We start from the raw sequence: 5440 nt of genomic DNA on the forward strand, positions 1-5440 counted from the left end.
TGTATGTGTGATTCCGCGTGTATGTGTGATTCCGCGTGTATGTGTGATTCTGCGTGTATGTGTACGGCGTGTGATTCCGCATGTATGTGTGATTCCGCATGTATGTGTGATTCCGCGTGTATGTGTGATTCCGCGTGTATGTGTGATTCCGCGTGTATGTGTATGTATACGGCGTGTGATTCCGCATGTATGTGTGATTCCGCGTTTATGTGTGATTCCGCGTTTATGTATACGGCGTGTGATTCCGCATGTATGTGTGATTCCGCGTTTATGTGTGATTCCGCGTTTATGTATACGGCGTGTGATTCCGCATGTATGTATACGGCGTGTGATTCCGCGTGTATGTGTGATTCCGCGTGCATGTGTGATTCCGCGTGCATGTGTGATTCCGCGTGTATGTCTACGCCGTGTAATTCCGCGTGTATGTGTACGCCGTGTGATTCCACGTGAATGTAAATGGTTTATAAACATACTAAATGATGCTTTTTTTGAAAATGTAAAAATACAGAATGTTTCTTGTGATGGGTAGGTTTAGGGGCAGGGGCAGTGTGTGTGCGTGTATGTGTGTTTGTGTGTTTGTGTGTCAGGGTTTCTGCAGGGTTTAATCAGTCAAATTTAAGACTTTTTAAGACCTTTTTATGACCATTATGATTTAAATTTATGACCTACACGAATTACGATAAATAACTTCAGTCATTAAAATTCCTTTCAAAAGTCTTTATTATTGACTTTCATTGAAAGTAACAAGTTTTATTATTTAAAGAGTAATTCTATTATTTCTTACTTAAGATTAAGAAACTGAAGCCTTCGCCTTCTTTTTCTTGAGTATCAAGAACACAGGAACACTTAACAATTGTAGCATTGACGGATCGCCTGCACCCGCTGCAGGCCTTTTACAGCAACGATATGCTTTTCCAACTTTGCATGCGACTTCAAGGCTTTTATGCCTAAACTAGACAGCTCCAACGTCTTCTTACACAGAGTGCAATAGGCTTGATACCGATTGTTAGCGATGGGCTTGAGCCAGGCCCGGTTCCAGAATCAAATCCCTGAGGGTGCTTCTGAAATTACTGAGGGTGCTCCAGTAAATGTGCTCCACCACAGCAGTGTACAGTGCGAAATGTATGATTATTTATTTACTATTCACTTTTACCAATAATTGGAATTTCACAAATATTTTGCTTCAAATTGTATATTAATCTATTAGTCTGCCTTTCCATTGCTTTAATGCGTTACTAGTATTTTAACTCATCATCTTCCTGAGAACCAGAAAAAAAGTTTTTGTGAATTTAGATTTTTTTTAGCTTTTACATTGTTTGGAGCATTAAAAAAAGTCCTATGTTATATGCTATATCCTCTGCTCTGTAGAGGACACCAGAACTATTTATTGAGAAAATGAAAAGACATGAAAAAAAAAATCCCATTGTTTTTGTCTATTCATTCACCAGTCAATTTTTATGCTTCAAGCTTTTTTTATCCAAACCTTGTATAAAGATGATTCTCAATGTTATGAAAGATATAAAAGAATAATTTGATATACCATTTTACTATGCAATATGTGTGTAAACATGGCCATATACCATTCCCATTCTATGCAATGCATCTATACACTGAATATAATTTGTATATTCATGTGTTTTGGGACAATATGTAATAGTAAAAAGACGTGTAATAATATTTTCATAAGAATGTCTCATATTTCATAAGAATATCCAGACTTAAAACTGTGCAGAGAAATTCGCTAAAATATAATTAAAACCTCTATTTTGGGTCTCAGGAGGATATTTCTGTCTCGAGCAGAGTGGCATTTATATTTAGATGTCACTTCCTAAACTTTGCTGCATGCGATTGGCCGTCGGTCCTCTTAGAAATAATAGTTTTATTCAATGAATGTTACAGACTGTAGCCTCGAAAGCAAGCCAAGATCGCTACGATCACTAAAATGCTGTTGCTTTGTCAGTTCATCGCGATCTCACAAAGATTTTATAAAAATTAAGTTGTCAACAATAAATATCTTACCTACATCGTGTCTTGTTAATGAGGTTTCGCGAGCCTGCATTTACTGCATAACGTTAGCCTAAAAACGCTGCCGTTTTGAGCAGTGAGATTCTGATCGCGTTCAAGAGATCAATAACTATATCTGTGATTGCAATCATTGGCTGCAATACTCACCGCTGCAAACACTCGCTGTAATATATGCGTTTGACGTTCTCCAGAGGAAACAAATGTGCAAATCTGCCAAATCTGTTTCGCCAATATTATTACAGTATCAACTGAGGGTGCTTTTACTTGCGTTTGAGGGTGCTTAGCACCCCCGTTGAACCGGGCCTGGCTTGAGCCAGCTACTAAACGCACCGTCTGCGAGCCATAGATCTTTAAAGGTACATTTTCCCATTGTGATAGCCAGGATGATTTCAATTAAACTAAGCAGTGACTCAGTATGATACAGTATGTTCGGAGTTTGCGCGGGTTTCTGTGAAAGTCCTTCCGACAAGTCTGTATGCTGCCGCATGGACCTTGTAGTTCTGGAACGCTGTGATACCAGTGTGATACCCAATAATAACCAACTGCAGAACCGCAGAACCCATATACGTCACTCACAACAGTCTGAGAGCAACAGCGCCACGCCACAGTGACGTCACTCACAACAGTCTGAGGACCGGAAGTGGGCGGAGTTAACGAAAACTAAACAATCGGCATGGCGGAAAAAGAGAATACGGTAAACAGTTGTTTTTGTGTTGTGGTTTTAATCTATCAAGTTTATTTGTGTTGTGTATTTGATCCATAGTTGTTGTATTAACACTTTATACAGCACGTGGCTCTAATCTTTTTTTAAACGAGCTTTACGATGTCTCTCGCATCTGTTGATATGGTCTTTCTTTAAGTTACATATTTATTGTTTGTGATTTTACTTTGTTGTTGGCGCTGTATTTTTTATTTAATTACCTTTTCTGATACTGACCAATGTGTTTTATGTGGATTTTTTTCGAATTTATAGAGGCACATTACGATTTGGAGAGGCTCAGCTTTACTTCATTTTCATCAATGCAAGACATTCTGCAACAGTTTTCACTGCCCAGTGTTTTTAAACTGACCAGATGGCACTAGTTGAATGCACACCTTCAAATTCACTTCAAAAAGCAGCTGTCCATGAAGGTATGAATGTTTTGAGTGGCAAGAAATAGTATTTATTTGTTATCCCTTTAGAATTAGTTGGTTTTCTGCATGATTTGGTCAAAAATGTCATCTCATCTTCAAAGTTTCAAGTAGATATATTTATATATAAGCACAATGTGCTTAAGCTAACAAAATACAAACAATATTTCATGTGTCTGAATATGTCCTATTAAAATCAAATCAAATACACAACCAAACATGTGATATGAATTGCCAAATATAGATATTGTTAATTTGGATGACGTTCTGAAAGTTTCTTTTATATTCTGAATTTGCAGTAAGTGGTCATTTTTGCTTGAGAACAATGAAACTTGTCTCTCTTGTACAATTTTTATGGTTACATTATATATAATATTTCTGTTTGATTATGTTGCAGTAAATTGACAAGCAGACTCACCCCAGCACAGGACAATGGAGGCTGATCAAAAACAAGGTTAGTTTTAAAAGGCTCTCATAAAGACATAAGCTACTTATACAGATAGTGTGTTGTTATATCTGTCACATCTTTTCCAGGAATAACTTAATAATGTTCTATTGTTTTAGACTGTTCCACAACAGTTGGTCGGCTCTATTGACTGTGGGATATTCATGTTAATAGTAAGACATTTTTTAAAAAATAAGAGCTTCTCTTCATTAGGATGAAAAACATGAGGGCTTTTCACACTTGAAATAGTAAACCCCGGGTATACAGAATCCTGGGTTATCTTGTTTCACACTGATCATCATTTACCTGAGATGAACAATTAATCCTGGGTATTCATACACTGCCGTTCCACACTGTACTGTACTAAGCCATAGGATAACATCCTTATTTGCAGTGTCACTGATTGGACGAACACTGCACACAATATGTTTACATAAATGCTCAAGCTTTGCATGTCCTCGTATTACAAGTTTATCCTGAATGGACATTTCAGACTATAAAATAATTAAAATGGTCTCTTCTTCACTGCAATTGTTGCGTTTTCTGTCAGCATTTGACGTTTTTCCTCTCCAACGGTGAATTTATTATTTATATAGAATGCACAGTGTTTCAGTGACTGTCCAAAGCACGTAAATATAAAAGTGTGAAATGTTACTTTACCCGGGGTTAAAAGTGTGTTTAGAACGACGATAAGCACAGTGTGAAAGCTTGCCTTTGATTTCTGTATACATTTTGAACTGAAAATGGTTAATTAATTTGATTTGTGACAGGGTATGATTTGTCACAAATATAGACATGAGGAAAATTGAATTTCAAAACTTTTTTACAAACTATTATACATGCTACATCCTTCAACACACGAGATTGTTAAAAAACTTCCAACATTTCATCCCATTTTTTGTACCCTTCTCTCATGAAGGAGCCACGGATCACAGAAGACCTCTGCACTGCAGGCGAACTACCAAACGTTTTCAGAGGTTTCGTGGAGGAGCCGTGCTTTCTGAAATTGAAAGAGGAAGACCAGGAAAAAGCCCTTCAACTTTCACAGGCTGAAATGGTTGACCAACAACTTGCCAAAGAGCCTTTAGTATTTTTTAAGTGTTTGGACTAAAGGAGTCTCAGAATTAATTGTATATTTATGGAGATTTAATTTGATTTAATTTGTCATGTACCTGCTGTGCAATAACTTTGAACCTAGTTCAATATATTCTCTTTGGTCTGATTGTGTATTTTTTTAAAGCAAACCCCAGCTAGTATATGATGCCTTTGGGGAAGTAAATAATTTGTGTGTTGTTTTAGGATTTGATTAATCTGAATCTGCTTGAATTATGCATTCCAGTGTAGAATTGTGTAATGTGTATTATGTACTATGAAAAAAGGTTCATTCTGAAATGCTTGAGTAAAAAATATTTTGTCATATAAATAAATGTTCAAATGCTCAATCTTTGTTTTCATTTTTAGTGTTTTAAGCTTTATGTTCAATTAATCTAATATAATCTTTAAAGACATAATATAAATAGAAACTTTTTACTTTAAAAATCCTTAACAAAACGTTGCAATGGGGTTTATATATATATATATATATATATATATATATATATATAAACTTACATTTTATATATATATATATATTAATTTACATTACATATATAACTTGCGTTATAAATATATTCAATGTGTAATGTGTGTATTTTTATGATTTAACTATGCACTATTAATGAAAAGTGAGTATATCTATCTATCTATACCTCTCTACAATTAGAACGTATTAATAAAATACTTGACATTATTAACATGGTTTGAAACTTGGGTTTGAAACGCTCCAATGTATGATTGCTC

General features: G+C 35.5%; 1 long non-coding RNA gene across 2 annotated transcripts; it reads left to right on the forward strand.

The window, feature by feature from the left end:
- The first annotated feature begins 2656 nt into the window (after positions 1–2656).
- On the forward strand, positions 2657–5041 carry LOC307119469. Of its 2 annotated transcripts, XR_013815645.1 has the most exons (5): positions 2657–2719; positions 2999–3156; positions 3554–3610; positions 3721–3774; positions 4521–5041. It is a non-coding gene; the product is annotated as an uncharacterized lncRNA (long non-coding RNA). The 2 variants fall into 2 exon arrangements; XR_013815646.1 differs by lacking the exon at positions 3721–3774.
- Positions 5042–5440: the final 399 nt, after the last annotated feature.

This window comes from Gobio gobio (assembly GCF_949357685.1).
Source record: "Gobio gobio genome assembly, chromosome: 23".
In the NCBI taxonomy this organism is placed as follows: Eukaryota; Metazoa; Chordata; class Actinopteri; order Cypriniformes; family Gobionidae; genus Gobio; species Gobio gobio.